A 12,456-nucleotide genomic window follows, 5' to 3' on the forward strand; every position below is an offset into this window, starting at 1 on the left:
CTCTGCTGCATCTACAAATTCAGCTCTGTTGCATCTACAAATTCAGCTCTGCTACATCTACACATCTACAAATTCAGCTCTACTACATTTACAAATTCAGCTCTGCTACATCTACAAATTCAGCTCTGCTACATTTACAAATTCAGCTCTGCTGCATCTACAAATTCAGCTCTGCTACATCTACAAATTCAGCTCTGCTACATTACAAATTCAGCTCTGCTATATCTACAAATTCAGCTCTGCTACATTTACAAATTCAGCTCTGCTACATCTACAAATTCAGCTCTGCTACATCTACAAATTCAGCTCTGCTACATCTACAGATTCAGCTGTTACATCTACAAATTCAGCTCTGCTACATCTACAAATTCAGCTCTGTTGCATCTACAAATTCAGCTCTGCTGCATCTACAAATTCAGCTCTGTTGCATCTACAAATTCAGCTCTGCTACATCTACAAATTCAGCTCTGCTACATCTACAAATTCAGCTCTGCTACATCTACAAATTCAGCTCTGCTACATCTACAAATTCAGCTCTACTACATCTACAAATTCAGCTCTGCTACATTTACAAATTCAGCTCTGCTACATGTACAAATTCAGCTCTGCTACATCTACAAATTCAGCTCTGCTACATCTACAAATTCAGCTCTACTACATCTACAAATTCAGCTCTGCTACATCTACAAATTCAGCTCTACTACATCTACAAATTCAGCTCTGCTACATTTACAAATTCAGCTCTGCTACATCTAAACATAACGTTTCATCTAAAATGAACATTTTACAAAGGAAGAACATAGTAAATGTATTTTTTTAACAGTTGACCCTAAAGTTAAAGTAAAGCAAGACACACACCTGTGTTTTGGAATTAAGACTTCAGTATTCCTGAGTCATGTCTGCCTGCAGCTTCAAGGACCTCTGCTGTCTCTCTGCAGTCTTCAGGATCTCTGCTACCTGTCTGTGGTCTCCAGGACCTCTGCTATCTCTCTGTGCTCTCCAGGATCTCAGCTACCTGTCTGAGGTCTCCAGGATCTCAGCTACCTGTCTGAGGTCTCCAGGATCTCTGCTAACTGTCTAAGGTCTCCAGGATCTCTGCTATCTGTCCGAGGTCTCCAGGTTCTGTGCTACCTGTCTGAGGTCTCCAGGATCTCAGCTACCTGTCTGAGGTCTCCAGGATCTCTGCTACCTGTCTGAGGTCTCCAGGTTCTGTGTTACCTGTCTGAGGTCTCCAGGATCTCAGCTACCTGTCTGAGGTCTCCAGGATTTCAGCTACCTGTCTGAGGTCTCCAGGATCTCAGCTACCTGTCTAAGGTCTCCAGGATCTCTGCTACCTGTCTGAGGTCTCTAGGTTCTGTGCTACCTGTCTGAGGTCTCCAGGTTCTGTGCTACCTGTCTGAGGTCTCCAGGATCTCTGCTACCTGTCTGAGGTCTCCAGGTTCTGTGCTACCTGTCTGAGGTCTCCAGGATCTCTGCTATCTGTCTGAGGTCTCCAGGTTCTGTGATACCTGTCTGAGGTCTCCAGGATCTCAGCTACCTGTCTGAGGTCTCCAGGATCTCTGCTACCTGTCTGAGGTCTCCAGGTTCTGTGCTACCTGTCTGAGGTCTCCAGGATCTCTGCTACCTGTCTGAGGTCTCCAGGTTCTGTGCTACCTGTCTGAGGTCTCCAGGATCTCTGCTACCTGTCTGAGGTCTCCAGGTTCTGTGCTACCTGTCTGAGTTCTCCAGGATCTCTGCTACCTGTCTGAGGTCTCTAGGTTCTGTGCTACCTGTCTGAGGTCTCCAAGATCTCTGCTACCTGTCTGCGGTTTCCAGGACTGCGTTCTCTAAGATCTCTGCTGCCTGTCTGCAGTCTCCAGGACCTTTGCCACCTGTCTGCGGTCTCCAGTCCCTCTGCTACTGTAGCGCCCCTGAAGCCATTAGGAGCTACAAGGAACTGCATCCTGTCAAAGATGCAGGGGCTATCCCCAGGGACCCAGAAGACCAATGCCAGTGTGACGCCCTGGACCCCAGGGGTCACAGTACACTAACATCACACACACACCCTCCCCCGGCTAGGTACATCAGTCAAACAAAATCCTTGTTGCCTCCCTCCAGGGTCTGATGTCCACACCAGGTGGGGCGGAGCCAGGCAGTTGGCCCCTCCCACAGAGGAGTTCACAGACCTGGAGGCGGGAAAAGACAGTTTGTGGTAGACAGAGAAAGTGAGAGGAGTCAAGTTCAGGAGTTGAAGTGGAGAGGTGGTAGTGAGAGGAGAAAGTCTGTGTGTGTCTGGGTCGGAGCCCAGGCACAATCAGCAAGGTTGGCAGATGGTGGTGGCCATCTGCAGGAGTTGGTGGAGGTCAGCAGAACCGTAGGACCGGGGTCGGGCGGTGGCCTGCCGGTACCAAACCGGGGAGACGATTGAAGCCGAGCACCAAGGCAGGGTACTCAGACCCCGACTAGGCTAGGAGCCGCCGAAAAGGTCAAATTCACTGATTGTGGTCTGGACCTTAGGGGTTCATTCCCAAACAAGTCCCGTCAGAAGGCAACAGCCCAACCCGTCCGGATAAGAGCCACCGCCAAGGGCCAGAGATCCAAGGGCCAGCGCTTGCGGGCAAAATGGGCTCTTCCGACACGTACACGCCGGGGAGCGGACTACCCGTAGGAAGCCATAGGAGTCAAACACATACACACAGGTGCAGGGAAACGACAGCCACCATCAACCCGTCCGGGGAGACTGAAAACACCGCAGCTGACTGTGGGCCCCGTCCATCCAGCCATTTGGTTTACCAGAGACTCTGTCCTTCTGTGTCTGAGTGAGTACAACAGTGCCATCCGGCACCGCTCTGCACCACAACCTTGCACCCGCGCCCACGCTGCCTCCCCGCATCCGGCCCTTGCACCTGTACCTCCTCCTTTCCTCCCCAACAGGGGCCCCAGGACCAACAGCCCCTACCCACGGAGGGGCCAACACCTCAGCTGCTCTCCGCCATCGCTCCCGGGAACCCCCGTCACCAGCAGCGGTGGTGCCCACCATCACCACAACCCCGTGGGTGGCGTCAGGGCGAGGAGGCGCTGCTCGAGCCCCCCGGGTCCGGCCCCGTGCTCGAGCCACCGAGGAGCAGCAGCACCGGACCCGAGCGCCAGCGATTCCCAGGCGAGCGGCGTTCCCAACCCCTCCGCCCGTGACAACTTGGCGTCACGAACAGGATCCTACCCGTCTACTTACCAGTAGAAGTGCGCCTTGCAGTCCCCGCCGGCGGTGTCCGGCTAAAAAATTTGAAAGTCCGCCATCTTGGGCGCGAAAAGTTCCCGCTCGAGTTGTCTTCCCCGAGCAGGAAAGGCGCGAAAAGTGAAGCCCCGCCCCCGGAAGAAGGAGGTGCCGGAGAGAACCAAGAGGGAAGCAGGTGAGGATGGTGGCATGTAACTAGCGCTGCAGCGTGCAGGGACGCCAGGACTTTGCCAAAACACGTTCCTGGATCCAGCAGCAAGATGTGCCAGGAGCTCCAGGCCAAGGTCCACTCCATGATGGCGGAGTGGACGTCGGAGAAGAAGGGCCTGGTCGCAATCGTGCGGGCATCCGAAGTGGAGGCGGTCTCAGAGGAGCGGGTAAGCGACCCACGCCCCTATGTCCCCGAGGAAACGGCCGCTGCGGCTGAGGTGCACGGCCTGCTGCCATCCACCACGCCACCTCCCTCACTGCCCATGCCCGCAGCCACCGCCCCGACCGACCCGTTACCCCTGTCACCGGTAGCGGAGCCCGCAGTGTCTGAGGGAGAGAGCCCAGACCTGCGACCCCCGGGCCTTACCTTTGTCACCGCCCTGGCACCCGTCCCGGCTGCGCCGGAGATGACGACAGCCCCGGCAGTCCACCCGGCCACAGCGGAGGCGATCCTTGACCAGAGGCCAGCACCGCAAGTCCCATCGACCGCTCCCAGACCCCGGGCCTCGGCTGAGGCACGGCGGGGATGCAGCTGCCAGGAGGCAGAGCAGGCCATGTTACAGCGGGGTCCCTCATTACCGAAGTTACCATTCGTAGCCGGCACAGAGGGACTCTGTCTGGGCCCATCCCCCACACCGCCTGAACCGGAGCATGCAGAAGGTGCTCCACATCGGGAGCGGCAGCAACGGCAGCTGTGCCGCGGGATTGCTGTTTAAAGATGAGGAAAAGAGAAGTTGTTGTCCCCCGTTGGGACCTACAGTGTGGTAGCCCATTGGCTATGAAGAACCCGTCCCCGCTGGGACCTTAAGTTACGTGTTTTTCTTAAAAGCCCACGCCCACATGAGAAACTGCTCATGAACACGGCTGAGAACTAGCAGGCCACCCACGAACTTGTGGGCTTGTAAATTATTCCGGGCTGGAGTTCTGTTAACCGCCTCCGGAGAGGCAGGTTGGAGGAGGGACCCGCAGCAGAACAGGCTGGGGTCCGGTCACCACCAGGACCGGTGGCCATCCTCCGGAGTCAGGGGTCCCCCTGGACGTGGGGCCCCTGAATGACAGCCGGGTGCGAGACACCGTACCCGTTCCCGCTTGGGCAACCTGAACCAGGTTCTGTATTCAGGACTGGGGAAAAGGGGTGCTGCCCGCTTCTTAGGGGCAGCATCAAGGTTTAGGTTGTTTGGGTGGGAAAGCGGAAGAACTGGGACCCGTCCGTTGTTATTAAAAATGTTTTACTACTTTTTGCAATGTTTAAGTAACATGCCTCCAGTCAGGGAAGATTTGACAAAAGTGCATACTGTTTGGTTTTTTTTCTGTTATTTATCTTTTCAGAAAATAAAACCGGTGATGGACGGGCAGCGTTTTACCAAGGGGGAGTGTGACGCCCTGGACCCCAGGAGTCACAGTACACTAACATCGCACACACACCCCCTCCCCCGGCTAGGTACATCAGTCAAACAAAATCCTTGTTGCCTCCCTCCAGGGTCTGATGTCCACACCAGGTGGGGTGGAGTCAGGTGGTTGGCCCCTCCCACAGAGGAGTTCACAGGCCTGGAGGCGGGAAAAGACAGTAGATTGTGGTAGACAGAGAAAGAGAGAGGAGTCAAGTTCAGGAGTTGAAGTGGAGAGGTGGTAGTGAGAGGAGAAAGTCTGTGTGTGTCTTGGTCGGAGCCCAGGCACAATCAGCAAGGTCGGCAGATGGTGGTGGCTGTCTGCAGGAGTTGGTGGAAGTCTGCGGAACCGTAGGACCGGGGTTGGGTGGTGGCCCGCCGGTACCGAACTGGGGAGTGGATTGAAGCCAGGCACCAAGGCAGGGTACTCAGACCCCGACTAGGCTCGGAAGCCGCCGTAAAGGTCGAATTCTCTGATTGCGGTCTGGACCTCAGGGGTTCATTCCCAACCAAGTCCCATCAGAAGGCAACAGCCCAACCCGTCCGGATAAGAGCCACCGCCAACAGCCAGAGGTCCAAGGGCCAGCGCCTGCGGGCAACACGGGCTCTCCCGACACGTACAAGCCGGGGAGCGGACCACCCGTGGGAATCCATAGGGGTCAAACACTTACACACAGGTGCAGGAAAAGACAGCCGCCATCAACCCGTCCGGGGGGAGTGAAGTCACCGCAGCCGACTGCGAGCCCCGTCCATCCAGCCGTTTGGTTTACCAGAGACTCTGTTCTTGTCTACCTGAGTGAGTACACCAGGCCATCCGGCACCGCTCTGCACCGTAACGCTGCCCCCGCGTCCACGCTGCCTCCCCGCATCGGCACCTGCACCTATCCCCTACTCACTGTCTACTCACCCCAACCGGGACCAACAGCCCCTACCCACGGAGGGGCCAACACCTCAGCTGCTCTCCGCCATCGCTCCCGGGAATCCTCGTCACCAGCAGCGGTGGTGCCCACCATCACCACAACCCCGTGGGTGGCATCACAACCGACATCCCATCACCAACCAACCTTTCCTCCCCCCTTTCACTCGTGGGCGAGGAGCCACCGAGGAGCAGAAGCACCGGACCCGAGCGCCAGTGATTCCCCGGCGAGCGGCGTTCCCAACCCCTCCGCCCGCGACACCAGTAACATCAGAATATTCATATAAAATCCCTGTTTTTCCCTTCCCTAAGGACTGGTGACAGGCTAGGTTTGGACCCAATGGATGGCCACCTAGGGGTGGAACCAATCCAGTCCACTAGACGACAACCAGCGGGGAGGGGCCAGACAGTCAGTAAGTGGAAGTGAGAGGATACGGACGTACGTTTACTGACAGAAGAGTGTAACAGTGACCTGTCAGGCGCAGGCGTGTGGTTGCCGAAGGAGTACGGTGGAGTACTCTCTGAACCATAGCACCGACGGGGTACAGAGCCCTAGGTCAGGCAAACACTCCAGGCAGACCTGAAAAAATCTGCACAGTGAGTGGACCATCCAGGACCTCACTGACCATAAAGTCTGGGGCACTAGCAGTGATGGGAGAACCAGGGACCGGAACAGAGCACCAACCCTACAGGGTTCACACTGCCCGCCGTACGGACCAGAGACTGAGAGACTACTAGGAGGGGACCCCCAGACGCTCCAAGCCACGGGGACCCACCAACCAGAGACAGGTGTAGGGAAGACAGCCACCAGGTCACCACACTGGCATTGTAACTAAGGGAACCAGTGGTGAATACCATCCTTCATCAGGTTACCAGCACAACAACTGAGTGAGTAAAAGAAACCAGTTACTCTGCAATCCCTTGTGTGGCCCACCTTCTTTTCGTGCCCAACACCATCATCTATCCCCTGGGCCTGGCCCTACTTGCGGAGGGCCCAACATCCAAGCTGCCATTAACATCAGCCCCAGCGGTGAGAGACTGTGCTGCGGCGGCCGCATCTAAATTGCTGCAACCCGCAAGTGGCGTCCCGACAAAAATTGTATTATTATTCTCTTGTACATAACCCCTTTCAAGCGACCCCCAGGGTCACGGAACCGGGCAATGCCCACCCAGTGACATATCCCAGCAATACATCGCCCAGGACTGAGTACCCCAAAGCCCTGAGGTGTGTCACTACCTGTCTGCAGTCTCCAGAACCTCTGTTACCTGTCCGCGGTCTCCAGAACCTCTGTAACCTGTCCGCGGTCTCCAGGACTGAAATCTCTAAGAACTCTGCTCCCTGTCTGCGGTCTCCAAGACTGCTGTCTCTAAAATCTCTGCTACCTGTCTGCGGTCTCCAGGACCTCTGCTACCTGTCTGCAGTCTCCAGGACTGCGGTCTCTATGATCTCTGCTACCTGTTTGCAGTCTCCAGGACCTTTGCTACCTGTCTGCGGTCTCCAGAACGTCTGCTACATGTCTGCGATCTACAGGACCTCTGCTACCTCTCTGCAGACTCCAGGACATCTTCTGTCTGCCTGTGGCTTTCACTACCTCTGCTATCTGCCTGCAGCTTCCAGTACCTCTGCTACCTGTCTGTGGCTTCCAGGACCTCTCCTATACCGTAGGTCTCCAGGGCATCTCTTGTTTGCCTGTGACCTCCAGTACCTCTGCTCCCTGTGTCCTCTGTACCTTACCTTTCTGCCGCACGCCTTTGGCTCGTGTGGCCACCAGGACTGTGGACTTGGAGGATCCACCTCACGAGGTGACCATGACATGGTAGACATGCATATATAGTTCTGTATATAGGCTGCAGACAGAATGTTAGGAGGTTTGCAGTGAAGACCGGCTGCACAGTTGCGTCTGCTCGTATTGTAGGTACCTTGGGAAAATAAAAATAATGTGAAGGTGGCTGAAGCCTTCAGGCCGTCACTGGTCATCATGGCGGACCATTTCCTCACAGGTTTCCTTTTTTTCAGTCTCCTCTAATGCAGATATCATTGCCTGAGATGACACTGAGGCCTGTGCTATGATGTCTGCCTCCTGCAGCGATGGCCGTCACAGCGAAACGCGTCAGCTGAGACATCAGACGCACGATCCCTGAGGCAGACAGCAGAACAGAGGCAGAGCAGAGGCACACATAAATGCCTCACCTTGAAATACCGACCGTATGGCACTGTATTATCAAGGCGTATCCACAGGGAAGCTGCCGGCAATGTCAAAAAACGTGCTGCCCTCCCGTATCTTTCATCCTCTGAACACCATAATGCAACAAAAGCAGACGTTCTCCATCCCTTTCCTGCAGTTATTCTTTTTTCACATTTTTTAAGTTATGGTCGTCTCTGGACAAGCTGGGCTACCAATATGGCTGCTCAATAATATATCCATAGAGTGTCCAAATAACACTGCCATATGTCTGCACTGCCTTTCATTGTACAAATATTGGCACCAAAACCATCCTGAATAGTTAAAGAATTAATATGGTAGGAAAGTCCCTGCTGATCTAGGGAAGTAAATAGGTTCATGGTAAAGTCCCTGGTGGTCTAGGGCAGTAACTGACTTAATGGTAAACTCCATGGTGAGCAAGGACATCTGTTTTTAGGGTTTTTCTTTTTGGTTCTACCTAATCAAGAACAGTGAAGGGATTAATGAAAAAAGTCCCTGGTGGTCTGGGGAAGTTAAGTGGTTAATAGTAAAATTCCTAGTGATTTTGGAAAGTAAACAGTTAGGTCCAGAAATATTTGGCCAGTGACACAATTTTGGCGAGTTGGGCTCTGCATGCCACCACATTGGATTTGAAATGAAACCTCTACAACAGAATTCAAGTGCAGATTGTAACGTTTAATTTGAAGGTTTGAACAAAAATATCTGATAGAAATTGTAGGAATTGTACACATTTCTTTACAAACACTCCACATTTTAGGAGGTCAAAAGTAATTGGACAAATAAACCAAACCCAAACAAAATATTTTTATTTTCAATATTTTGTTGCGAATCCTTTGGAGGCAATCAATGCCTTAAGTCTGGAACTCATGGACATCACCAAACGCTGGGTTTCCTCCTTCTTAATGCTTTGCCAGGCCTTTGCAGCCGCAGCCTTCAGGTCTTGCTTGTTTGTGGGTCTTTCCGTCTTAAGTCTGGATTTGAGCAAGTGAAATGCATGCTCAATTGGGTTAAGATCTGGTGATTGACTTGGCCATTGCAGAATGTTCCACTTTTTTGCACTCATGAACTCCTGGGTAGCTTTGGCTGTATGCTTGGGGTCATTGTCCATCTGTACTATGAAGCGCCGTCCGATCAACTTTGCGGCATTTGGCTGAATCTGGGCTGAAAGTATATCCCGGTACACTTCAGAATTCATCCGGCTACTCTTGTCTGCTGTTATGTCATCAATAAACACAAGTGACCCAGTGCCATTGAAAGCCATGCATGCCCATGCCATCACGTTGCCTCCACCATGTTTTACAGAGGATGTGGTGTGCCTTGGATCATGTGCCGTTCCCTTTCTTCTCCAAACTCTTTTTTCTTCCCATCATTCTGGTACAGGTTGATCTTTGTCTCATCTGTCCATAGAATACTTTTCCAGAACTGAGCTGGCTTCATGAGGTGTTTTTCAGCAAATGTAACTCTGGCCTGTCTATTTTTGGAATTGATGAATGGTTTGCATCTAGATGTGAACCCTTTGTATTTACTTTCATGGAGTCTTCTCTTTACTGTTGACTTAGAGACAGATACACCTACTTCACTGAGAGTGTTCTGGACTTCAGTTGATGTTGTGAACGGGTTCTTCTTCACCAAAGAAAGTATGCGGCGATCATCCACCACTGTTGTCATCCGTGGACCCCCAGGCCTTTTTGAGTTCCCAAGCTCACCAGTCAATTCCTTTTTTCTCAAAATGTACCCGACTGTTGATTTTGCTACTCCAAGCATGTCTGCTATCTCTCTGATGGATTTCTTCTTTTTTTTCAGCCTCAGGATGTTCTGCTTCACCTCAATTGAGAGTTCCTTAGACCGCATGTTGTCTGGTCACAGCAACAGCTTCCAAATGCAAAACCACACACCTGTAATCAACCCCAGACCTTTTAACTACTTCATTGATTACAGGTTAACGAGGGAGACGCCTTCACAGTTAATTGCAGCCCTTAGAGTCCCTTGTCCAATTACTTTTGGTCCCTTGAAAAAGAGGAGGCTATGCATTACAGAGCTATGATTCCTAAACCCTTTCTCCGATTTGGATGTGAAAACTCTCATATTGCAGCTGGGAGTGTGCACTTTCAGCCCATATTATATATATAATTGTATTTCTGAACATGTTTTTGTAAACAGCTAAAATAACAAAACTTGTGTCACTGTCCAAATATTTCTTTACCTAACTGTATAAGCTAAAGGTAAAGTCCCTGCTGATCTAGGACAATAAAAAGTTTAGTGGTAAAGTCCCTGGTGACCAGGGATACTAAAGGCATTTATAGAAAAGTCCCTGCTGATCTAGAGCAGTAAAGGGATAAATCAGTAAAGGGATTAAGAGTAAAATCCCTGGTGGCCCAGGACAATAAAGAAATGAACAGTAATGTTAGTGGTAGCCCAGGACAATAAAGAAATGAACGGTAATGTCACTGGTAGCCCAAAACAATAAAGAAATGAACCGTAATGTCACTGGTAGCCCAGGACAATAAAGAAATGAACGGTAATGTCACTGGTAGCCAAGGACAATAAAGAAATGAATGGTAATGTCACTGGTAGCCCAGGACAATAAAGAAATGAACGGTAATGTCACTGGTAGCCCAGGACAATAAAGAAATGAATGGTAATGTCACTGGTAGCACAGAACAATAAAGAAATGAATGGCAATGTCACTGGTAGCCCAGGACAATAAAGAAATGAAGGGTAATGTCACTGGTGGCCCAGGACAATAAAGAAATGAATGCTAATGTCATTGGTAGCACAGAACAATAAAGAAATGAATGGTAATGTCACTGGTTGCCCAGGACAATAAAGAAATGAACGGTAATGTCACTGGTAGCCCAGGACAATAAAGAAATGAATGGTAATGTTACTGGTAGCCCAGGACAATAAAGAAATGAATGGTAATGTCACTGGTAGCCCAGAACAATAAAGAAATGAACAGTAATATCACTGGTAGCCCAGGACAATAAAGAAATGAACAGTAATGTCACTGGTAGCACAGAACAATAAAGAAATGAATGGAAATGTCACTGGTAGCACATAACAATAAAGAAATGAACGATAATGTCACTGGTAGCCCAGGACAATAAAGAAATGAACCGTAATGTCACTGGTAGCCCAGGACAATAAAGAAATGAATGGTAATGTCACTGGTAGCCCAGGACAATAAAGAAATGAATGCTAACGTTACTGGTAGCCCACGACAATAAAGAAATGAATGATAATGTCACTGGTAGCACAGAACAATAAAGAAATGAATGGTAATGTCACTGGTAGCCCAAGACAATAAAGAAATGAATGGTAATGTCACTGGTAGCCCACGACAATAAAGAAATGAACGGTAATGTCACTGGTAGCCCAGGACAATAAAGAAATGAGCGATAATGTCACTGGTAGCCCAGGACAATAAAGAAATGAACGGAAATGTTACTGGTAGCCCAGGACAATAAAGAAATGAACAGTAATGTCACTGGTAGCCCAGGACAATAAAGAAATGAGCGATAATGTCACTGGTAGCCCAGAACAATAAAGAAATGAACGGAAATGTTACTGGTAGCCCAGGACAATAAAGAAATGAACAGTAATGTCACTGGTAGCCCAGGACAATAAAGACATGAACGGTAATGTCACTGGTAGCCCAGGACAATAAAGAAATGAACGGAAATGTTACTGGTAGCCCAGGACAATAAAGAAATGAACAGTAATGTCACTGGTAGCCCAGGACAATAAAGAAATGAGCGATAATGTCACTGGTAGCCCAGAACAATAAAGAAATGAACGGAAATGTTACTGGTAGCCCAGGACAATAAAGAAATGAACAGTAATGTCACTGGTAGCCCACGACAATAAAGAAATGAGCGATAATGTCACTGGTAGCCCAGAACAATAGAGAAATGAATGGAAATGTCACTGGTAGCACACAACAATAAAGAAATGAACGGTAATATCACTGGTAGCCCATGACAATAAAGAAATAAATGGTAATGTCACTGGTAGCCCACGATAATAAAGAAATGAGCGATAATGTCACTGGTAGCCCAGAACAATAGAGAAATGAATGGAAATGTCACTGGTAGCACACAACAATAAAGAAATGAACGGTAATATCACTGGTAGCCCAGGACAATAAAGAAATGAACAGTAATGTCACTGGTAGCCCAGGACAATAAAGAAATGAACGGTAATGTCACTGGTAGCCCAGGACAATAAAGAAATGAACGGAAATGTTACTGGTAGCCCAGGACAATAAAGAAATGAACAGTAATGTCACTGGTAGCCCAGGACAATAAAGAAATGAGCGATAATGTCACTGGTAGCCCAGAACAATAAAGAAATGAACGGAAATGTTACTGGTAGCCCAGGACAATAAAGAAATGAACGGTAATGTCACTGGTAGCCCAGGACAATAAAGAAATGAACGGTAATGTCACTGGTAGCCCAGGACAATAAAGAAATGAACGGTAATGTCACTGGTAGCCCAGGACAATAAAGAAATGAACCGTAATG

The sequence above is a fragment of the Anomaloglossus baeobatrachus genome, chromosome 4 (genome assembly GCF_048569485.1).
Source record: "Anomaloglossus baeobatrachus isolate aAnoBae1 chromosome 4, aAnoBae1.hap1, whole genome shotgun sequence".
Classification (NCBI taxonomy): Eukaryota; Metazoa; Chordata; class Amphibia; order Anura; family Aromobatidae; genus Anomaloglossus; species Anomaloglossus baeobatrachus.